Source organism: Panthera tigris, chromosome B4 (assembly GCF_018350195.1).
Source record: "Panthera tigris isolate Pti1 chromosome B4, P.tigris_Pti1_mat1.1, whole genome shotgun sequence".
Lineage (NCBI taxonomy): Eukaryota > Metazoa > Chordata > Mammalia > Carnivora > Felidae > Panthera > Panthera tigris.
The window spans coordinates 18,635,938-18,661,272 of NC_056666.1; the positions used below are offsets into that span (position 1 = coordinate 18,635,938).

The 25,335-nt window shown below is 39.5% G+C and overlaps 1 protein-coding gene and 1 pseudogene across 4 annotated transcripts in view; both read left to right on the forward strand.

Moving 5' to 3' along the window:
- Window positions 1-25,335, forward strand: part of PLXDC2 (plexin domain containing 2) — a 446,499-nt gene that overhangs the window by 274,158 nt on the left and 147,006 nt on the right. The window lies entirely within an intron of this gene.
- On the forward strand, window positions 19,929-21,869 carry LOC102971402 (annotated as a pseudogene).

Sequence of the window (25,335 nt, forward strand, 5' to 3'; positions counted from 1 at the left end):
CTACAAATTTCTTTTTCTAAACTTAAGGTTATAGTTGAAAAAAATGCTGAATCTAGAGCTAGCAGAGTATCAGTAATTTATCTTGTGTGGCCAGATCCACTTTTGAAAATGCCCAGGCAGTGTCTGCAGAAGTCAGGGGCACTGGGTTATAGATGTCTATGGATCCTATAAAGATTTGCTCACATCTGGGGTAGCACCTTGCTGAAAATACATTCTTTCCTTGAAGTGGAAATATGGGAAGTGTTCATTCATTGTTTCACAAATTATTTTTTAAATAATGTTCTTCTAAAAGTAGAAGAATATTCTAGAATATTCTAAAAGAAGAATATATTCTAAAATATATTATTTTAAAAGTGTAATATATTACTTAGTATATATTATACACACACATAGTCATAGTATAGTCAAGGTGGCCTACATAAAACCTCACTTTCCTATCTGTATTAGTTTCCTTTGACTAAGGAAACTAACGGAGCACAAACAGGGTAGCTTAAAACAACAGAGATTTGTTCTCTCAGGATGCTGTTCTGGAAGTCAGGAGTTGGCGATTAGTATCACTAAGCCCAAAATCAGTGTTGGCAGGGCCTTGCTCCTTAGGCAGGCTCTAAAGGAGAATATGTTCCTTGTATCTTCCTGTGTGAATTGCTTGGCGAGTGAGCACAGCATTCTAATCTTCAAGGCCAGTATATTCTAATCTCTCTCTGCTCTATCCTTGTATCATTTTCTCCTATGTATGTATGTGTGTCTAATCTCCTAATCTCCTGGCACTTCCTTGTTTTATGGATTCATGTGATTGCATTTAGGGCCTGCCCATACGGTGCAGGATAATCTCCCCACCTCAAGATCCTTAACAGTTAAGGATCTGCAGAGACCCCTATGTGCCACATAAGGCGACATTCAAATGTTCCGGAGATTAGAACATGGCTATATTTGGGAGGTGGGGCATTTTTCAGCCTCTGGCACTACTGAATACACATTCCCATTTCCTTCCCCACTAAGTGGTTTTGTTGAAGACATCATTGTTCCCATAAGATGTAGGCGATGATTTATGATGAATCTAAACCAAGATATGGCGGTCTGTCTCTACATGCTGTGTAGCTCTAGATGGCCCTGGAATCCAGTTCTGGCAAATGAGATGGAAGGAAAAATCACTTTGGGAATAAGTTTTCAGAAAGGGGCTTCAGTGAAGACTCAGTGGACGAAACATGACTAAACTATTTCTGGCCCCATTTTCTAACTTGAAATCCCATATGATTCCTTTTTTCTAAGGTAACAGTTTGTGATCGTGAGGCCGAGAGCCAATAAGGAGGGGAAAAAAGCAAATCTAAAGATGGGAAGTTTGAAAGATCATTATTAAGCAGCTGAAACAATCCCAACCACTTCCCATTCCAGTCTTCTTGATGGATAAAAATGTAGAAATAAATACATAAATAAATAAACCAGTATTTGTTTAAGCCATGAGTAGTCAGATTTTCAGTTATTGCAGCCAAAAGCATCCCTGACTGTTACATTCTGAAATGTTTGGAAAATAATGAGGAGCATGAAAAAGAAAATAAAAGCCACTGTTAATATCCACGCCCAGAAATCATCACTGTTCATATTTTGTAGTATATTCTCCCAGCCATATCAAAGGGATCCGGCAGTGTGTACTGTCTTAGAAATTGCTTTGCGTGATCTAATTATGTGACGACTACTTTGCCATGGCACTAAATGTTAGCTCGCAAGACTGGTGGCCCATCATTTTGATAAACCGCAATTACATAACCTTCACCGAAAATGTATTTAAAAATTAAAAATGGAGGGGCGCCTGGGTGGCTCAGTCGGTTGAGCGGCCGACTTCGGCTCAGGTCATGATCTCGCGGTCCGTGAGTTCGAGCCCCGCATCGGGCTCTGTGCTGACAGCTCAGAGCCTGGAGCCTGTTTCAGATTCTGTGTCTCCCTCTCTCTGACCCTCCCCCGTTCATGCTCTGTCTCTCTCTGTCTCAAAAATAAATAAACGTTAAAAAAAATTTTTTTTTAAATTAAAAATGGAACATCTGAGTGTTGCATTTCTAGTCTATTTCTCACAGACCCCCAAAAGAATGTTTCAAGGTTTGTTTTTCATTACTGTTGTTGTTGTTGTTTAGTGTTTCTTTGTTTAGTAATAAAATATAAAATGAGCATGGACAGCAATATAAGAAAAACAGTGCTAAGTAGTTTAAGTGAAGAAGGCGTCTGAGCCAGAAGAAAATGTTGCCATTTTCACAGTATTTCATCTCCCACTTGAAGAGATCTGAGGGGAAAGGTCTGGAAAGATGAAATCTAGTTAGATTTGACTGAGGGAGTGACTGTGTTGCTAAGGGCATTCTCTTAATTATGTTTGATAGGAATCTTCTCCTTTGTTTTACTATTTTCTTTTAGTTATACATTCTCAAGTGTAGTGTTTCTTTTAACCAAAATAGCTTTTATAGAAAAGGTAACACAGCATAGCTGTGATATTATAAGCCTTGAAATATAAAACCAGTATGTAAGACTGATGCAAAAGAAAAATAAAACACTTCTTACGTTAGCTATTCAAAAAATGAATTAATTGAAAACACGAATCTAACCGCTAATTCTCTGTCACAAAACTTATAAGAGGGATCTGAGCCAGTAGCTTCAAGAAGACAAACAAAAAGCTTATCTCTTTCTCGTCGCTAGGAAGAAGTACACAGTAAGGACACGCTAAGCAAGCGAATCTCATTCTAGCAAAGGCTGACTATCCATGGAAATATCACCACTTGTGAAGAACCATAAGTAGCGGTGGGAGAAAGTGTTGAAGGATTTCTGGTGAAACCAATGATTCACACAGGAAAAATCTAATCCTGTTCTTTCTCACTAAACCCTTAGTCTGCACGTAGGAGTTTCTAATGAAGTTTTTATAAATTTGTAATCCCGCTCGTATTTTCCATTTGTAAGATGTATAGAGGGGGAGGTGTGATCGCGAAAGGAAATAGTAGGTTTCCATAGCAACGTAACAGACAATCCATAACATGGAGGTGATGGGATACAAGCCTCTTCTTCCTCCAAAGTAAGGGGTGGAAGCAAACACTGTGTAGTTATCAGCCAACTGCAGACATTTTGTGGGACTCTGAAGATACTTAATTTAATTCAGAGCTGCCGCTCAGTTGCTCAGGACATGTCATTCCTGTTACCATTCTCTCCCTCTCCCTAGTGTCACAGTTGATAACCGCTAGCAAACACAGGTGACAGAGAGGAGGGAGTGGGGTCTTTTGGCTGGTGAAATAATTCTGCCAATAATTTGTTGCACTTTAAATTTTGATTTTTGATTCGATCTGTTGGTCTCAAAACTGTTCATCACGAGAACCCAGTTTTTGCCGGGCACTCATCTGTATTGAGATAAGGGTTGCCTGCTATGTATTGGAGCCCAAATGATATCCCCGTGGGCTGGAAGGAAAAAGGACCTAAACAAGATATGAATTGTATTGGCAATTACAGGGCAATCACTGTATCATCTTGCATGTTGCCCTCACTTGCTAGTTTAGTAAATTCAATTTGAACTTGTTATCATTAAGGTCTCAAGGCATTGGCCAGCAGCTGCAATCCATCTACTTTAACTTTTTTTTCTGCAGTGATGGAAATAAGTCACAGGAAAAATGGCGATATCAAGTATTAATGGCATCTAGTGATTTCTAAAAATGGCATATGGGGATAATATAATATGTTCAACCGTCTGAGAGGACGGGGAGCAATATTGTGACTTACAAGAAATGACCAAATATATATTTCTCGTATGTATTTTTGGTCTTCATCCATGATTTCTGGCGCATAGCTCCTAAAACCCTTGGAATTTCCTGCCATAAGGGAGATAAAGAAAGCTTTTGTTGTGTTAATGAGGCAAGTTTCCAAAGCCTTTAGGTAAGAATGGCAGTTGGTTGCCAGGAAGGAGGACAGACCAAGTTATGAGAGGGTTGGCACTTTCAGTCCCAGCCCCAGACCTCCGGGGAAGGGAGAGGGGCTGGAGATTGAATCAGACAATGGCCACCGACTTAGTCAATCATGACCGTGTAATGAAGCCTTTTAAAAAACCCAAAAGGACTGGATTCAGAGAGCTTCTGGGTTAGTGACCAGGTAGAGAAGCAGGGAGAGTGGTGCACCCAGAGAGGACATAGAAGCTCCACGCCCCTTCCTCATTCCTTGCTTTACGCATCTCTTGATCTAAGTGTTGATTCATACCCTTTATCATATCCTTTAACAAACTGGTAAATGTAAGTCACTTTTCCCTAAATCTGTAAGCAACTCTAGCAAATTGATTAAACCTAAGGAGGAGGTTGTTGGAGCCTCAAAACTGTAGCCCGTGGGTCAGAGCGAAGGTAGCAGCCTGGGGATTGCAATTGATCTAGGGGGTGGGGAGGGTCAGCCTTGTGGGACTGAACTCTTATAACCTGTGGAATCTGATGTTATTTCTGGGTAGATAGTGTCAGAATTGAGTTGCATCTTGGACATTCTGCTGGTGTCTAAGAATTGCTTGGTGTAGTGTGGGGGAGGATCCCCCCACATTGGAACTGGGTCTGAGAACCCCTAAAAGATGGGGTAACACTGATCTACCCATACACACTCTTCTAAGGCAAAGTGAAAATGCGTGGCTCGCATTTTGGTTCAGTGAAGGCTGTGTCACAAGTTTTGTGTTACTTCTAAGTCAACAGAGGAAAGATTGAATTATCAGCCTAAAAACAAACTCCTGCCAACAATCAATCAGTCATGTTATTTTTTAGATTTAGACTCCCGAAGAACCTACACTCAGAATCAGTCCTTTCTTGCCTAACCTCCTGAAGTTTCCCACTTATATATATATAGAATTAGATATACATAGAATTATAAAGAATTATATACAAAGAATATATATAAAGAATTATATATATATGTATATATATATAATTTTTTTAAGTTTACTTATTTTGAGAGAAAGAGAGTGCAGAGGAGGAGCAGAGAGAGAGAGGGGAAGAGATAATCCCAGCAGGCTGCACACTGTCAGCACAGATCCCGTGCAGGGCTCAAACTCACAAACCGTGAGATTATGACCTGAGCCAAAACCAAGAGTCAGATGCTTAACCTCCTGAGCCACCCAGACACCCCTCCCACTTTCTTCTCAACCACCGTTACCTACTTCAGACCTCACAAATTGTGAAAATGTTGGTTTCACTCAGTTTCCTGCCTTAGTCACTATGCTATTTCCTTTTTTCTTCTCCTAAAAATGTTTTTGATTGATGCCTTATTGAAAAGCCCTTAATGTTCTTACTCTGCTTTCTAGGCTTATCATTACCAAAATGGAAGTGTTCAAGTAGTTGCCAACAGCTTACATAATTATTAACTGACCTTAATTCTCCTGGACCTTTTTGTGGCATAGGGCTCTACTGATCATCTCCTCCTCATGAAGCATTTTCTTCCCTTGTATTCTAGTAAATAACAATATCTTGATTTGTTACCAGTCTTTTAAGAGATCCTTATCTGATGCACTTTGGTCACCATTTCTTCTGCCATTCTGTGTACATAAGCATGCCCCACCATGTGACTCCGAACTGCTCATTTTTTAGATTTCACAAATTCTCCGTTGGTATCCAGATCTGCATTCTGTGTTCCATATCGTTACTAACCATCAAACCTAAACCTCATCCTATATCTATATTTTATTTTTATATGGATAACTCAGTGTTCCCTAAAATGGTGTACATTTGGTTTGGGTAATGATCACCACCTCTCTGGGAGTGATTGAATACTCTTCCCCAGCTTTCCTCTTTCTCTGTTGCACAGCCCTTACCTTAAGCTACAATTATTATTTATTTATACTGTCCTTCAAGCTCATAAATCTAATCACTCTTTTATTTATTAAATGAGTTATCCATCTGTCTTACTCTGTTGCCATAATGGAAGGTTTCTGGATATGTTTTGAAGGTACTGCTGATAACATTCAAGATAACATTTCCTGATGAATTGGGTAAAGGATATGAGGAAAAGAGAAACGTCAAAGGTGATTTTTAAGTATTTGGGCTTGAGCAATTGAGTGCATAGTAGTGTTATTTATTGCACGGTAGAACACTAGGGAAGAACAAGATTAAGGGGATTCTATTTTAGTCAAAGTATGTTGGAGATCCCTATGTAACATTCAACTGGAGATGTAATATAAGGAGTTAAGATTTCAGAGTCCAAATTTCAGAGGGAAAATGGGGGTTGGAGATAAAAGTTTAGGAGGGATCACCTTCAAAAGCCACGGGACAGGTTGAGAGGCCCTAGGATTGTTCTCATAGACAGAGAAGGGGTCCCACACTCAGGTGTGGACTATGTCAATATTGGCAAGGCAGGAAGGAGGAGCATGCCTCAGAAGAGGCTGAGGAACAACAACCAGTGAGGTGGGAACAAAACCAACAAGAAGATTATCAACTGCATGGAGTGTTTTCCAGAGTTTGAGCAAGATGAGGACTAACAAGTTACCCTCAGGGCCATCTTACCCACTGGGGACAGGAGGCACAGTACCTAGGTCCCATGATATCATAGGGCACATGGAATGTTTGAATTTCATTTTTTTTTCAATTAGAAGAAAAAAAATATGAATATAGTAACAATGAATATGTAATACTGAACCTGGACTAGGTTACATTGGTTTTTGTAACAACACAGTCATAAAACAATTTTTAATGCTTTAATTAAAAAAGAGGGCCCTGGAAGTTCTTGACATGGGTCAAGCATTAGCCAGGCAGTGTGGACCTCACTGCTTACACTGATAAGGACAGCTTTGAAGGAGTCCTGGGAACAGACACCTGATTGGTGGTTGGAGTTGGAGAGGAAGGGGAATGTGAAGATGGGAGATGGCATTTTTAACAAACCTTTGAAATAATTTTGTACAAGGGTGCAGAGAAGTAGGATCCCACCTGGAAGAGATGTGGAACCAAAGGAAGAGTGTGTTTTATTTTGTGGGTCGTGGAGTCAGAGGAGGCATGTGTCTGCATGTGTGTGTGTGTACACGCATGTGTGTGCATGAAAACTGGGAAGATATATCTTAGAATGTCTAACGGAAGGAGCAGAGTCCTTCAGGGCAGAAAGTGCCCAGTTGGAATGGTCGGCCTCTCAGACGGAAGCCAGTTCATCCTGATGGCTTCTGCTCCTTCAGTGAAATAAAAAGTAAAGTCACCAGCTGAGAGTGACAAGTTCCGAGCAGGGGGAGGGCAATTTGAGAAGAGGACAAAATATGCAATAGTCGCTTTTATGTTGAGACGATGGACTGTCTAGGGAAATGTAATAGGATTTCTGAGGGAGAAAGAATGGAACAAAGTTGAAAATGTTAACAACAGTAGTTATCTCAGGGTAGTAGAATCAAATTTGATTTTTATTTACTTTTTTTATAATTTTGTTTTCAAAGTCTTACACTGAAGTGCTTTTGTTGCTTTAAACAGCTATTAAAATACTAATAAAAAATACTCAACAGCCTTCCTATCCCTTATATCTTGCTTTAGTTCCTATTTGCTGTAGGAATTTTTTGGACCAGTTTCCTATAGGAATTTTTCCTGGACCAACTCCAGCTCCTTGTTAAAATTCCCTAAAGAGTTAGTCTCCAGTGTATGATGCTGTTCTGTCATGTATATTGTTATATGTCATTTTATCTGCTTTCTGTATGAACATTTAATTTTCCTAATGAAATTATCAACTTCTTACTGCCAGCAACTAGGTCCCATATGAGTATTTCTTAGTTTTAATGAATCAGTTTACACAAATGCCTTACATATGAATCTCTGGGTAGACTCTCCTTCTCCTGTACTATGGCAAAGCCTGCTTTCTTCTTGTAGGCCACATGATCTCCAACCTGTCCTGAGTCAGATGAATTTTTCATTCCCCTTCTTCCAAATGCACTGCAGCTTTTGCTGAGGGCATGAGCTCCATACTTGGAGAGTAAATGAGGAGCAGGTGAGAGAGAACACTTTGCCAGTTCATATGCTCACTCTCCTTCCTCACCTCCACCCCGTGGCACTCCTTCACGTGTTTCAGTGTACGTAGATAAGAGCAAAGACAAGGACCATATTCTTCTGGGTCACAGTCAACTCTCAGTGTTGAAGACAGTGGGTAATAAGTTGTTCTACAGTCTAAAGAGAGACCAAAGTATGAGAGAGCTTGTATAAGGAAGATTCTGATTCATTAGAGAGAAGGGTCTTCAGAAAACCGAGGAGAGTATAAACCATGTAATGTTCCTCCTTCGCCATGGACTCGAACTGAAGAAGTCTAAGGGGGAGGCTGTAAAGTAGCTTGCAGGGGGAGTGAGGACAAAGGGCAAATGTGATATATGGCAACAGTCACATTGTTCCCATTGTTCAGTAGATGCCAAGAAGGCTAGCCCAGCTCGAGTTACTTATCAACACCCTCCCTCCTGGAACAAGGTATGTGCAGCACAAAAAGTCTGTGGGCTTACCACTGAGAACCAGACGTGGGGAAGTGGGGAAGTGGCAGGGGAGTGTCGACCCAAGAGTGCTTCCCTCAAGTCAGAATGGCAGTGGGAGAGAGCCCAGGAGGAGGGGGTGGAACTTTCTGAAAAATCTGTAAATTCACCTCATGGATTTTGATACCTGCCATGACATCATGCCTGCCTAATACCCAAGAGAGAGATCCAAGGAAAACTAGCTAATTGTAAAGAAGCCTCAGTTCCTTGTTCTTCCGTGTCTTGCTTCTGTTGACCACAGGAGCCAAGCAGCCAGAGGGGTGGGGGTAAAAGGGCAGACCACCTGCACTCTGGGTCCATGAGCCTCGGGTCCAATCTAAGCTTGGATGGGGAGGGATTACCTTTAAACTGGCTTTAAACCAGATGAGGTAGAGACCTTCGGTTCTTAAGTCTGCAGCCTAATACCTAAAAAATGGTGCTACTCATTAATACCTGCAATGATACAGCGTGTTCCCAAGATGTCAAGGAAAAAGAGAAGAGATTCAGTAGGGTGAGTTTGAAGGCTGCGGTGGGAAACAAATCAAGCTGTATCCTCTAGGGCCAGCCCCTTTAGTTGACCAGCAAGTAGCAAGTAATCGTGGTGGTGAGAGAAACAGTGGTCATCATGGTAGTTATTGCAGGAGTAACAGTGGTGATAGACTGTTCCCAGAATGCCTGCTAGGCACCAGTCTTTATGTTAGGGGCTTTAGGTGTATTATCTCTAATCTTTACTACAAACTAGCAGTGTGGCTGTTCTGCTGCCAACAAGCATAGGAGGAAACTGACCCTCATGGAGTGAATAAGTCGGGGTCACACAGGCAGCAATAAAAACATGAAGTTAAAGAAACATAATTAATCGGGAGGAGAACAGTGTGCATCTGCAGCAATCACTTCTCTTTGTGCAGTCCTCCTGCCTTCTCACTGTCCTAAGAGCTTCCAGGTCCTATTGATTCTGGGCTGTGGGTGGTACCAACAGCACTCCCACTACCTGACCTTGAGAATAAGATGATCCTTATGTTCCACTTCAGCCTCCACCAACCTTTTATTGGTATATGGAGAAACGAGCATTCTTTCTGTACTAGTCCTACTTCATTCTGTTCTAGAAATGTTGCACACGCAACAAATATTTGTGCCACATAAATCGATATCCTATTTTTAGGTTGGCCTGCACACATGAACTACAATGTTTAATGTCATTTCCAGAGGAAAACATGTCCTCAGCCTCAGTTGGAATGATTCACAATTAATCTTAACATTGTTGACTTCAAATGAATATTATGATAAGCATGATTATCCACATTGATGACAGGAATCAATGAAATGTGTATTAAAGAAGCAAATATTTGTGGTCATTATTTAGTTTCCAGATGCATTGTGCAGTTCAGTTCAATTGTTCTCCAAGCAATTGGCAGGGATGCCTGAGGGATGCTGAGTGGCAGGGAAATCCAGGGCTGTGAGAATTCACAAGGTAGATCACCATGAGCAAAAGACATGACTGCAGTGTCTTCCACATCCCCCCTTCAACCCCCTACACACAACAACCCGTCTCTTTCTGGCATTCCTGAGCAAGTCAGGGAAATAGGGAATATAACTGTGTAGGCGCTGGTAAAGTCAAACAACCAGATCTCCCAATGCCCCATTCTTTATCTGTCTAGTTAGCTTTGCTATCACCATAGTTGGTCATCGCATTAATCATCATTAAGAACCTTCTGAGAAAGAGCCTGGTGCTCTGTGAAATCATGGCATTCGGAGGCAGATTCAGTTCAGATCCCTGACCTGCTCTTGAGTGATGTGACCTGGGACATCATTTACTTCATCTCCACAAATTGATTTGCTCATTTCAATTTTAGGATGTTAAATTATACAATAATTGATGAGTTAAACCCATGAAAAGTATGGTTATTTAAAATGCATTGTTGGCCTTGAATAGTTTAAAATATTCATTAATTCCACAAACATTTCTTGAGGGCTATTTTATATCAGACACTAAACTAAATATCAGACACAGATAAATAAAGCACAGTTCCTGCCTTTAAGGAATCATAATGTTATATTCAGAAACTGGATGACCAATGGCTTTGTTGACTCAGTTTACTTCTATGGCACCAAGAATTTCCTTCAGTCTTATTTTTTGCAAAATTAATTTGTCAGTTGATGACCTCACACAAGTTTAACATGTGACCATGTTGATCATATGACTAGTAGGTTGAATTAGAAGAAAATAGAATGTCTGAGCGGACAGGGTAATTTCTGCCATGAAGCCTGGTAATTTTCTTCCAATGTAGAGGCAAAAGTCAGAGTGAGACCTTATTAAATGATAATGTGAACAAACTGAGTCAAGAGCCAAACCACAGAATTTGTAATAGTTTGAGAAGAAAGATAAAAGCAGAAATAAGTACCTGAGAGGTGACATCTAAACTTCTGTTTTGGGGCGCCTGGGTGGCTCAGTCGGTTAAGCATCTGACTTCGGCTCAGGCCATGATCTCGCAGTCCGTGAGTTCGAGCCCCGCGTCGGGCTCTGTGCTGACAGCTCAGAGCCTGGAGCCTGTTTCAGATTCTGTGTCTCCCTCTCTCTCTGACCCTCCCCCATTCATGCTGTCTCTCCCTGTCTCAAAAATAAATAAACATTAAAAAAAAAAAAACCTTCTGTTTTGTTTTTCATTTTAATCAGGATAAGATTAAATCTACCTTTGTGAAACACTGACCTAAGAATAGCCATGTGCCATGGTCTTCCTTCACTGTCATAGTTAAGGTCCTGAAACTGCTCTTGGAAGAGTTACTGTGTAAAGGTGACTTTCAAAAGTCTTTCTGATGGACAGAAGCCACTTTGGGAAAGAGGTCATTCTGTGTAGGGTATTTTGAGTGTTAGAGTTTGTTCTGTTTAGAGTGTTTTGGCTGTTGTTGTTTGGATTCCTATCCTCAGAATAGAAATTATTTCAAGATATTTACCTCTTAGGAGTAAGAATGTATATTTCTCAGAAAGAAAATAATTTCACCAGGGAATATGAACAAAAGGAGGAAAATTCAACAAATTAATCTAGGAGATTATTCCTAAAGAAATTATCTTTAGTAATTCTTTTAGATTAATCTTTTTACTAGATTTCATAAATGGTTTTAGGTACAAGTTAATACTTTGCAATTCTCCTTATCAGACTTCTTAGATCCCTATTCTCTATACTTATATATCTTCCTCAGACTTTGAAATGTAGGAAATAAATTGTTGATATTATCCTAGAAATTCACTGAAGTAAACCTTTATCTTATCTGTGTTTCATCTGTTTGCTTAAAGAATTTAATTTGGGGTCTTATTTCATAATCAAGAGGAGGGCATAATTCAGGGTCTAGAAAAATCTCTTTAGGACAAAAGCTGATTGTTACACAAGTTTCTCTGATTGATCTTTCTCAAAATGGACAGATTACTTCTTATTACCAATAACCATTGAATGAAAAATTGGTGAGTATAGCAGGTTAACATCAGCCGTGAGTATTCCTGGATCCTTTGGCCCTGCCCCTTCCCCTGGAATGTGATGTTTCCCACAATGTATTCTGTAGGGCTCAGAGACAGTCAGCAATTTTTTTTAAGTTTATTTATTTTATTTTGAGAGAGAGCGTGGGAGAGAGGCAGACAGAGGGAGAGAGAGAGAGAGAGAGAGAGAGAGAGAGAGAGAGAGGATCCCAAGCAGGCTCTGCGCTGCCAGCACAGAGTCTGATGCGGGGCTCAATGTCACAAACCGCTAGATCATGACCTGAACCGAAACCAAGAGTTGGATGCATAACTGACTGGGCCATTCAGGTACCCTGACACTCAGCAATTTTAAAAAATTGGATCCCTGCTCAAATAAATTTAGGCATTACCATTTACCAAATTTTCCTTTTGGGAATTTACATCAGATTAAAAACTCTAAGGCACCCTGCAGTTTTTAGGAAAAGTTGTTGTAGAATGAATTAATATAGAGCATGGGGGGGGGGGGGGCGGGGAATCAAAGCAATGAGGACAGGTATAATAGTCCTATGTTTCTCTCATTCTCTCTTCAGTGTCCTGTGCACTGGACACAGTTCATACATAATATGTGAGGGAAAGAAGGAAGATGTTAGTGGCAATTAAGAAAATCTCTGTGTGATAGATCAAACAAAATCATATAATGGTAAGAAAGTATTCATACCAGTTCATCAGTGTTTGAGAAGTTTGAGTTTAGGCTAGTATCAATATTAAAATTGGAGGAAACCTCATTATCACCTTTTTTTTTTTACTACAAGTTATATCATTTGATAGGTTCCCAAATTATCATTCATCCTCAATCTTCTAATCTTATTTCCTTTAGAGCTTCCCAAGTATATGACTCATCCTAAAGCAAGCTACAGATATTTAATGAATACAACATGAGGAGTTGGGAGATAGTCACCCATGAAACCGTCAATGCAATCAAAGCCATAAACATATCCATCACCTAAAGTTTCCTCTCACTCATTCATTCGTTTGTTCATTCTTTGTTTTTTTTCTTTTTTTCTTTAATGGCAAGAAGACTGAATGGAAGATCTACCCTATTGGCAAAATTTCAAGTATACAATATGGTATTTTTTACCCCAGTTTTTTTTAATGTTTATTTTTGAAAGGAAGAGAGAGAGTGAGAGAGAGCATGCGCACAAGCAGGAGAGGGGTAGAGATAGAGGAGGACAGAGGATCTGAAGCGGGTTTTATGCTGACAGCAGAGAGCCCAATGCAGGGCTCGAACTCATGAACCATGAGCTCCTGACCTGAGCCAAAGTCGGACACTTAACCGACTGAGCCACTCAGGCGCCCCTACCCTGGTTTTGTTGACATATAATTGGCATAAGGCAATTATTGGCATATGGCACCGTGTATGTTTAAGATTTTACCTTACATATATTGTAAAATGATCACCGCAATAAGTTCAGAGATCAAAACAAAACAAAACAAAAGATGAAAAGAAAAACAAAAGGTTTTCCTTGTGATGAGAAGTCTTAGGATTTACTCTCTAAACACCTTTCAAATAGACAATAGACAAGCATATAACTACAGTCATATTTTATATTACATCCCTAGTTCTTATTTATCTTTTTAAAAATATGTGTTACTGAAGTGTGGTTGGCATACGGTATCCCATTTATTTCAGGTGCATAACACAGTGATTCAACAATTCTCTACATTGTTCAGTGCTCACCATGACAAATCTAGTCACCATCTGTCACCATACAACGTTATTACAATATTAATTATATTCCCTGGACCACACTTTTCATCTCTGTGATTTATTTTCTAACTGAAAGTTTGTACCTTTTAATCCCCTTCACCTATTTCTCCCATTCCCCACACCCCCCTCCCCTCTGGCAACCCCAGTTTTTTCTCCGTAGACAATATAGTATTTTTAACCATTAGCCCTATGTTAAAATAGGTCCTGTGTTAAAATACAGTAGATCTCCAGAACCTGTTTTGTTTTATTGTTTTGTTTTGTTTTTAGAAAGATTCATTGGTTATCAAGTTTGTGATAGATGCAAAGTTCAGATCACAGGTGGATAAAAAAAAATGCTGAGGGGTAAAAAAAAAAAAGGCTGAGGGGTTTTTAAGATTTTTGTAATGCAATCATGAGGAAGTTCTATGTATTGAGGATTTCTTGTGTTTGTTTATGTATATACAAAGGAGGAAAAGCTTGATCAGAACTGAAATCAGAAATCATCTTGATCGTTTTCTGGTGGACAAAAAGAAAAATTTGAACCTTTCCTAACCCTGGAACAATAAATTACCTAGTTTAAAAAAAAAAAAAAAGAGGAATTCCCATCTATGATGACTAACCCCTACCCTCAGGGATGTTACAATATTTACATTTGTTTGTCTTTATGAAATAGAATATCATATTCTCCCAGATTTCTGCTTACACTAGATAATCTTACTATTATAATATGTTTCAGTCTTCTGTTTCCAGGATGTACTTAGCAATAGCTATTGAGTTTTGGGCATTGTGTCAATGACAATGTGTCATCATTTTTTATAATGCATTATTTTTATAAAGTACAGTGTTGCTGCCTTCAGTGTGAGTCACTGCCATGTAGTGGTTTTAAATGTTCCATACAAATTGACAACTTGAGCATATTGGCTATTGTTATTCCTTGAGTGAAGAAGCAGCTTCTTGGGGAGCCTGGATGGTTCTGTCAGTTAAGCGTTCAACTCTTGATTTCGGCACAGGTCATGATTTCACAGTTAATGAGGTCGAGCCCCACATCAGGCTCTGTACCGACAGTGTGGACCCTGCTTGGGATTTCTCTATCTCCCTCGTGCTCTAAATCAGTCTCTCAAAATACATAAACATTAAAAAAAAAGAGTTGGATGCTTAACCAACTGAGCCACCCAGGCACCCCTCAATGGAGAATATTTAAATATATTTTTAAAATACTACCCTAATTAGGAAATGATCCCAGAGTAATAAATCTTTAGAACTCGGAAGATCCTTAACTAGTCAATGTAATGCCAATGCATGGAAAGTAAGCTCCCAGAGGGCAGGAGCCTCTCCATCTTTTCATTGCTGTATCTGGTCCCCCAAAACAGCATCTGACCTGAGTCAACCCTCAGATTGCCACGAGGGGCAGGGTGGGGGATGAACGAACTATGCAAAGCACAGTTTTCTTTTCCAAGCAGTCATAGAAGTGTAGCAAATGCTGAGTCTGAACCTTTCTCTCCTCAAAGGGAAATTCGTATGTCTAGGAAAGGAAACAAATATATATATGGTATATATATTTGGTATATATTTTTGGTACTATGTTTGATATATTTATACCAAATATATACCAATATATATGTAAATGTATACCAAAAATATCCTCAGTCTGTGGGAAAATTGAAAACTTACATGCAAGTTCAAAGGAATACGAGACATCTGCCTAGCAGGGATGGAGATCGTTGAGGAAGAAGTGTTTACCATAAAGCTGGAGAACGTGCAGCTCTGACAGGTGTAGTTTATGCAGAAGAAGGGCTCTCCAGGAGGGGGTACAAAGATGAAAGAAACTGAAAAACGATGCAGGGAGACCTGACCTTGCCTACCCTGGAGTGAAAACTGGACGGATAAATTAGCGCTGGGTCAAGGAGGGCAGTAGAATGACAGACCATGCCACTTAGAAGTGTTTTACTATCACCTTGCAGCGTAAATCCGTTCTGTCTCCTGTGATCTTTATCATAAGCAATTAAGAGAGAATGGCCTGATCAGAAATATCCGTTCTATTCCTTCACCTCAGTGGTGGCATTCATACCATAAACTCTTCCTCTTTTGAGATCATCACCCCTGTGGATTTCTGCAACAACATCTCACCTGGTGTATTTCCTTCTCTGGCCTCCTGTGCACCTTCCCATGCTCAGGCTCCTCCATCCTGAAGGCTGGCTCCAGCATGCCTGTCCCTGGCCTTCCTCTGCACACCGCCCACTGGAACACCCAGCCTGTCATCCTGCTTCCACACCGCTGGCTGCTGGAATTTCCATATTGAGTCCTCATTGTCTTTCCTCCTAAATCTTCCTCCCATGTTCATCAATCTGTACATGTTTCTTCCAGTTTTGCAGAATCTACGTTTTTTTTAGGTACCTTTGTTTTGTTTTGTTTTTCCTGTTCTATCAGCTCTGTTCATCTTTCCCCCCACAGACCCTGTTTCTTTGCATTCTCACTGCCAACAGTCAGGTTGCATATCGCCTCACACCTGGTTGTTCCTGTCACCTCTGGCTCCTCACTGGGCTCCTTGTATGCTGTCATTCCCTCACCAGGGAGTCTGATTCTACCAGAACTAAAGTAAAATGTATTTTTATTACTCTCCCTTGTTAGAAGGTGGAGGGTCCGTAATGTATCCTCCAGACTGAGAAGGCACTTTAAGACTGAGAACAGAGCAAGCCATTCCATTTCATTTTCACAGAGTTTTATTCAGGGTAACCTGCTGATAGGGGCATAAGGGGAATCAGGCAGGCAGATGATCCAGGCAGTATGTGGTTATTCTCCAAAGCTATTCTCCACTTCATCTGGACTCCAGTCCCCGGCTTTTGTAAAGCCAGGGGCATGGTGGTGTGGTCACCATCTGCACACCAGAGGGTCTCTACTAGTTATCTAAAGTGGAGTCTTTTGTGCACCACTTTAGGGAAGATCAGAACGAGCCTTCCTGCATTCTGGTCAGGACGTACATTAACCTCCACAGGGCCTGGAACACGTAGCCCCAAGGGGGAAGTCACTGTGTGGGCACGAACGGGGCGGAGGACCAAAGATGGAGTCAACGTTGTTCGCACTCCTACATCCCTCCTCTTAGTTACACAATAGAAATCAGTGAAAATTTGCAGAGAACCAGTTATGTGCCACACAGAGCAGTAGGCAGAGGAAACAATGATCAATGCATTCCCTGCCGCAGGGGAACATTCAGTTTAGTGTGGGTGATAGACATAAACCTAAGTTACTCACAATGGAACAAGTAATAAAATGCCTTAAAATTCTTTCTGTCATTTTCTGTTACCCTCACATAAGTTTATTCATTTTAGCCTTGATAGTAAATTCTTCATGACATTTTAAAAAGAAATTTATTATCAGATTGCTTTAAAAAATGGAATTAATTCTTTTACTTAAACCAGCAATTGATATTATGTTGTTTTGTAATTTGAAAGATAAATTTCTTTATTCAGTGTTAAATTTTTTAAAACAATTGCCTTGTGATTCAGAAAAATAATATATTTCAATTGGACTGTAGATATTCTCCAAATAAACTATACACATTTATAAACTAACATCTGGTTTAGTTTATTTTAAAAGCTAAACCAAAAATGTCAAAGTGAGATGTTTGTTTTGTCAATAAATGTTGTAAAGAATCAGACTGTAGTCATTGTAAGAAGGACATACTTACTTCATTTTTAAAATTGGTTAAGAATGATTTAAACATTAGCGTTATTAGCTTAAAATAGACTATTAAAACTCTCAGACGTTTTATGATAGCCCCATGGTAAGCACAAAAATAAAACATATAGAAAATACACAACAGAAAAAGAGAAAGGAAACAAAATATACCATTACAAAATCAATGAAATACAAAGCGGATAGCAAGACAAGAAAAGATGGACAAAAGAGCTACAGGATAGACTGAAAATAATTAACAAAATAGAAATAGTAAGTCCTTCTCTGTCAATAATTACTATAAATGTAAATGGATTAAACTCCCCAATCAGAATGCTTAGAGTGACTGAATGGATTTAAAAAATCCAGCTACCTGCTATCTACAAGAAACTCATTTTAGATTTAAGGATACACGTAAAGGGATGGAAAAATATATTCCATATAATTGGTAACCAAAAGAGAACAGGGACAGCTATATTTATATCAGACAAACTACACTATAAGTCAAAACTGTCACAAGACACAAAGGACATTATATCATGATAAAAGAGTCAACACAGTAGGAAGATATAACCAGTATTAAAAAAAAAAAAATCTGCACCCAACATCAGAGCTCCTAAATATGTAAAACAAGCATTGACAAATTTAAGGAGAAATAGACAGCAGTTCAATAATAGTAGAGACTTTAATACTCCACATTCAATAATGGAAGTAGCATCCAGACAGAAAATCAATAAAGAAATAGTATACTTAAATAACACCGTACACCAAATGAACCTAACAGACATATACAGAATACCCTACCCAACAGCAGCAGAACACACAGTCTTCTTAAGAAAATTGCACATGGAACATTCTCCAGGATAGATCGTATATTGGGCCACAAAAGAAGTCTTAATGTATTTTAAAAGACTGAAATCATATTGAACATATTTTCCAACCACTGTAGGATGAAACTAGAAATTAATAGTAAGAAGGAAAACTGGAAAATTCACCGATATGTGGACTTTAAAAAACACACTCTCAGACAACTAATGGGCCAAACAAAAAGATCCAAGGGAAATTGCACAATATCTTGAGGCAAATGAAAACAAAGACACAACATACCAAAACTATTGGATGTAGCAAAAGCAATAGTAAGAGGGAAGTTTATAATTCTAAGCACCTACATTAAAAAAGAAGATCTCAAATAAACTAACTTTACATCTCAAGGGACTAGGAAAATCACAAGCTAAACTCAAAGTTATCAGAAGGAAGGGTATAATAAAGATTAGAGCAGAAATAAAATTGAGACCAGAGAAACAATAGAGATATCAACATAGCTAAGAAGTGATTTTTGAAAGAGTAGAAAAAATGACAAACTTTAGACTAACTAGAAAAAATAGAGAAATGATTCAAATAAATAAAATCAGAAATGAAGGGAATATTAAAATTGATGTCACAGAAATAAACAGGATCATAAGAAATTACTGTGAACAATTATATGCCAAGAAATTGGATAACATAGAAGAAATGGATAAATTCGTAGAAACATGAACCCTACCAAGGCTAAATCATGAAGGAATAGAAAATCTGAACATATCTATAATTAGTAAGAAAATTGAATCCCTGGGGTGCCTGGGTGGCTCAGTTGGTTAAGTGTCCAACTTCGGCTCAGGTCATGATCTCACGGTTCATGAGTTTGAGTCCCGTGTTGGGCTCTGTGCTGACAGCTCAGAGCCTGGAGCCTGCTTTGCGTTCTGTGTCTCCCTCTCTCTCTGTCCTTCCCCCACTCACACTGCCTCTCTCTGTCTCTCAAAAAATGAATAAATGTTTAAAACAATTAACAACCACAAAAAAAGAAAATTGATTCAGTAATCAAAAAAAAAAAAAAAAACTCACAGCACAGAAAAAGATTGTATATCTTCATGGGTGAACGCTACTAAAGATTTTAGAATTAACACTAATCCTTCTCAATCTCTTCCAAAATATGGAAAAAGGAGGGAATACTTACAAACTTATTCTGTAAGTCCAGCATTACCATGATATCAGAGCCAAAACAAAGACATTACTAGAAAAGAAAAATACAGAAAATTATTCCTGATTAACACAATACTAGCAAACAAACACATGAAAAGAAGCACAAACCATTGCCAAATGGAATTTATCCCTCAGATGGAAGGATGCTTCAGTATATGAAAATCAGTTAATGTGATTCACCACATTTCCTATCCAGGGCTGTTTGGCAAGAAAAAGTAATAAAAAGCATCCAAATGGGAAAGACAGAAATAAAATTATCTCTGTTTGCAGATGACATAATTTTATATGTTGAAAACCTTAAGGATCACACACACACACACACACACACACACACACACACACACACAAAAGTGTTAGAATAAATGAATTGAGTAAAGTTGCAGAAGATAAAGTTGACATACAAATATAAGTAAAGTTTCTAGACACTAATACCAAATTATCTGAAAAGATAACCAGAGGGAGGAAAACCTCTGCTATTTATATTTATATATTGTTATTATTATTATTTACATATATATCCATATTTATTTATCTACATATAATAGCATTGGAAAGAAAAAAATAAGTTTAGCAATAAATTTACCCAAAGAGGTGAAAGACTTGTATACTAAAATCTATAAAACACTGGTGAGAGAAACTGAAGAAGACACAAATAAATGGAAAGACGCCATGTGTTCATGGATCGGAAGACTTCATGTTTTTTAAATGTCCATACTAGTGGCCCAGGACACTCTGCATTCCGCATGTATCTCGAGAGCACGTCAGACACCTTCTTCTCCACCCCTTAAGCTCTGTCAGCGTCATTGCCACTGTATTGCCAAGATGTTGCTTTCTAACAGGCTGACTCTGGACGAGCTGGATGTGAAGGGGAAGTAGATAGTCATGAGGGTGGACTTTAACGTCCCTATGAGGAACCAGATAAGAACTAACCAGCGAATCAAGGCTGCCATCCCAAGCATCCAATTCTGCTTGGACAATGGAGCTAAGTCAGTTGTTCTTATGAGCCATCTGGGCTGGCATGAAGGTGTCCCCCTGCCTGACAAGTACTCTTTGGAGCCAGACGTTACAGGACTCCGATCTCTGCTGGGCAGAGATGTTTTGTTCTTGAGGGACTATGCAGGCCCAGAAGTGGAGGAAGCTTGTGCTGACCCAGCTGCTGGGTCTGTCATCCTGCTGGAGAACCTCCACCTCCATGTGGAGAAAGAAGGGAAGGGAAAAGATGCTTCTGGGAATAAGGTTAAAGCTGAGCCAGCCAAAATAGAAGCCTTCAAAGCTTCACTTTTCACTTTCCAAGCTAGGGCGTCTATGTCAACGATGCTTTGGCACGACTCACTGAGCCCACAGCAACATGGTGGGAGTCAGTATGCCACAGAGGGCCAGACATTTCTTGAGGAAGAAGGAGCCGAGCCATTTTGCAAGGCCTTGGAGAGCACAGACTGATCCTTCCTGGTCCTCCTGGGAAGAGCTAAAGTCGCAGACAATATCCACATGATCAGCAATATACTGGACAAAGTCAATGAGATGATTATTGGTGGTGGAATGGCTTTTACTTTCCTTAAGGTGCTCAACAACATGGAGATTGGCACTTCTCTGTTGATGAAGAGGGAGGCAAGATCAGCAAAGTCCTCATCTCTAAAGCTGAGAAGAACAGTGTGAAAATCACCTTGCCTGTTGACTTTGTCACTGCTGAGAAGTTTGATGAGAATGCCAAGACTGGCCAAGCCACTGTAGCCTCTGGCACACCTACTGGTGGGATGGGCTTGGACCTTGGTCCTGAGAGGATCAAGAAGTATGCTGAGGCAGTTCTTCAGGCTGAGCAGATTGTGTGGAGTGGACCTGTGGGCATATTTGAATGGGAAGCTTTTGGCCAAGGAACCAAAGCCTTCATAGATGAGGTGGTGAAAGCCGCTTTCAGGAGATGCATCCCCATCCTAGGAGGTGGAGACACTGCCCCTTACTGGGCCAAATGGAACACAGAGGATAAAGTCAGCCATGTGAGCACTGGGGGTGGTGCCAGTTTAGAGCTCCTGGAAGGCAAAGTCCTTCCTGGGGTGGATGCTGTCAGAAGTGTTTAATACTTTCCTGCCTTTTGGTTCCTGTGCACAGCCCCTAAGTCAACACATCTCTTGTGTAGCACCTGCCACATCTCCACTTGGCATTGACTAAATCTTCCCTCGTGTCAAGATTCAGCTAGTAGCCAAGAGATGCAGTGCCGGGAGCCCTTAAGCAGTTGCACAGCATCTCAGCTCCTCTTTACTGCACCCTGGATTTGCCTACATCCTTCAAGATGCCATTTGAATTCCTTAGTAACTTATAATCACTTGGTGATTATGCATCCTAGAGGGCATATCCTTCTATTCTGCCTTTTAGAAGAAACTGCGCTATGTTAGCTTCTCTTTTTGAAGTAGCTTATTCTGATTAACTTTGTCCTTGTTTTACTACTCATCATGGAAAAAAGATGAAATTTTAATTGTAGAGGGATAGGGAGACAACATTGGTGATCTGTTAAATAAATAATAAAAACATCCATTGAAAAATAAATAAAATAAAACGTCCATACTACTAAAGCAATCTACAAACTTAATGCCATCTCTGCCAATGGTAGAGAAAAATGCCAATTGCATTTTTTTTATGTTTTTTTTAATGTTTATTTATTTTTGAGAAAGAGGCAGACAGAGCATGAGTGAGGGAGGGGCAGAGAGAGAGGGAGACACAGAATCTGAAGCAGGATCCCGCCTCCAAGCTGTCAGCACAGAGCCCAACGCAGGGCTCAAACTCACAGACCATGAGATCCTGACCTGAGCTGAAGTCAGTCACTTCACCAACTGAGCCATCCCGTCGCCCCAGCCAATTGCATTTTTTACAGAAATAGAAAAAAATGTTAAAATTCATATGAAACTACAAAAGACTCTGAATAGTCAAACAATCTTGAGAAAGTAAAACAAAGATGAAGGTGTCACACTTTCTGGTTTCAAAACATATTACGGGGCACTTGGGTGGCTGAGTCGGCTAAGCGTCCAACTTTGGCTCAGGTCATAATCTCATGGTCTGTGAGTTCAAACCCCGTGTCGGGCTCTGTGCTGACAGCTCAGAGCCTGGAGCCTGCTTCGGATTCTGTGTCTCCCTCTCTCTCTGCCCCTCCCCTGCTCATGCTCTGTCTCTCTCTGTCTCAAAAATAAATAAAAACATTTAAAAAAATTAAAAATATATATATTACAAAGTAATGGTACTCACATAAAGATAGACTGTAGCCAATGGAACAGAATAGAAAGCCAGAAATAAATGCACATATATACAGTCAATTGATGTTCAACAAGGGTACTGAGAATACACAATGAGGAAAGAATAGTCTTTTCAACAAGCAGCATTGGAAAAAGTGGATATCCACAAGCAAAAAAAATGAAATTGGACCTTTAGCTTACACCATACACAAAAGTCAGGAGATCAAAGACTTTAACATAAGGTCTGAAACTGTAAAACTCCTAGAAGAAAACATAGGAGAAAAGCTTCATGACATTGGGCTTGATAATGATCTTGCAGATTTGACACCAAAAGCAAAGGCACAGAGCAAAATAAACAATTGGGACTACAGTTGACTCTGAACAACATGAGTTTGAACTTGAACTGTGTGGGGCCATTTATACACAGATTCTTTACAGTATGGTACTGTAAGTGTATTTTATCTTATGATATTATTAACATTTTCTTTGGCTAATTTTATTATAAGAATACAGTATATAATATATACATAACATACAAAATATGTATTAATTATTTATGTTATTGGTAAGGCTTCTAGTCAACGGTTGCCTATTAGAAGTTAATCTCTTGGGGAGTCAAAATTTATACATGGATTCTCAACTGGACAGGGGTTAGGTGCCCCTCAACCCCCACACTGCTGTTCAAGGGTCAACTGCACAGCAGACTAAAAAGCTTCTGTGCAGCAATTGAAACCACCAGTGATATGAAAAGACAACCTACAGAATGGGAGACAATATTTACAAGTTTTATACCTGATAAGCGGTTAATATCCAAAATATATAAGGAATTCCCACAACTCAGTAGCAGAGTAATAGCTCAATGTAAAATATGGGTGAAGGTCTTCATTGGCATTTCTTGAAAGAAGACATACGGATGGCCAACAGGTACACAAAAAGATGTTCAACAGCACTAATCATCAGAAAAATACAAACCAAAACCATAAAGACATATCACCTCATACCTGTTAGGATGCCTACTATTAAAAAAAAAAAAGATAACAAGTGTTGGAGAGAATGTAGTAACATTGGAAGCCTTGCATACTGTTGGTGAGAATGTGAAATGGACAGCTGCTATAGAAAACAGGATGGAGTTCCTCAAAAAATTAAAAATAGAAGTACCATATGATCCAACAATCTCACTTCTGAGTATCCAAAAGAAGTGAAATTAGAATCCCAAAGAGGCATTTGCATTCCCATGTTCATTGCAGAATTGTTCACAACAGCCAAGGTGTAGAAACAACTTAAATGTTTGTCAACAGATGAGCGGATAAAGAGAAAGTGATCTACACATAGGATGGATGAATAGCCTACAAAAGGAAACGCTGCCATATGCAACAACATTGATGAACCTCGAGGACTTTATGCTAGGTCAAATAAGCTAGTCACAGAAGGACAAATATTGCATGATTCCTCCTATATTAGGTATCCAAAATAGTCAAACTCATGGAGGCAGGAAGTAGAATGGTGGTTGCCAGAAGCTAGATGAGGGGGTTAGAAGTGTCCACTGGTTAGAAAAGTTTCAGTTATGCAAAGTTGAATAAGCTCTAGAGATCTACTGCACAATGTTACGCTTCTAGTTAACACTACTGTATTGTGCACTTAAAACTTTAAGGGGGCAGATCTCATGTTAGGCATTCTCACCACAATTTTTTTTTAAAAACGGAATGAACAACCAACTGTCTTTGTAAATTTTCCGTGAGATCCCAGAGTGCCAATCCCATGCTTACCCTCTCTCATAACAAAGTGAATGTTCCCAGGTGGCAAATAATCTGACAAGAATTTGATATCTAGAAAGTTCACAGATCCTAGCATACACCTTTACATGTTTTCTAATTCTCTATCACAACCTTCTGATTATCACTAGAATTTTATTTGACAGTCTCCACTGAGTCTTTCAGTGGCTGAACAGTATGGAGGTATGAACTTAAAAGGTTCACTTATGAAAATAAAGGAAGTTCAAATTCTGTTTTCGTTTTCACTAGTCCCCTATGCTGACTTTGGATTTTGAATAGCTCCACTGCTCATTGAATAGTCTCTATTACTCTTTTCCTGAAAAAGAAATCTTCCCCTGCATTTGACTCCATGTTTTTCTCTCCATTACCTCCCAACTCAGTGGGAGAATCTCCCGTGGGGATCTTTAGTGACCTTTTCAGCTTTTTTGGCTCTCGTGTTTGGTCATCTGTATTAGGTTGGAAACCCTCAGAACAAGACTTCTGTCAGAGTGTAACATTTATATAGTTCTGTTTCATAGATTTTTAAGTATACAGATTTCATTGCCTTGTATTTATCTAACATTATGTCAATACTTATGCTGCCTTAGATTATTCCAAAGAGAGGTCTGCGTGGTAAGTTGGAAAGAAAATCCTTAACATGGAATGTATTTGCTGTGTCTTTATATACCACTCGTGAAATACTAATGCCGTGGACAAATACGTCGTCAGCAGGAAACTAATGCCTTTGTCATATACGCTGGCCTCTACTTAAGGTTTTCTTTAGACCTCAGAAGATGACAAGACAGCGTGGAATAAGTGACCCTGGACGCGATTTTTCTAGTTCCCTGAAGAGTAGTTGATCTATGTGTGTCTGTGCATCCTCACCTTATCTGGGGCAGAGCTACAAATCCAGTTTCATGGTTAAATTAGCAGGTAATCCCTCCGTTTGCAAGCCTTGAAATGGTGTGTATCCTTCAGAGGAATCTGATTATGGCAGATCCCCAAGGTTCCCGCTTCAGTGCACAAGGGCTTAACTCAGA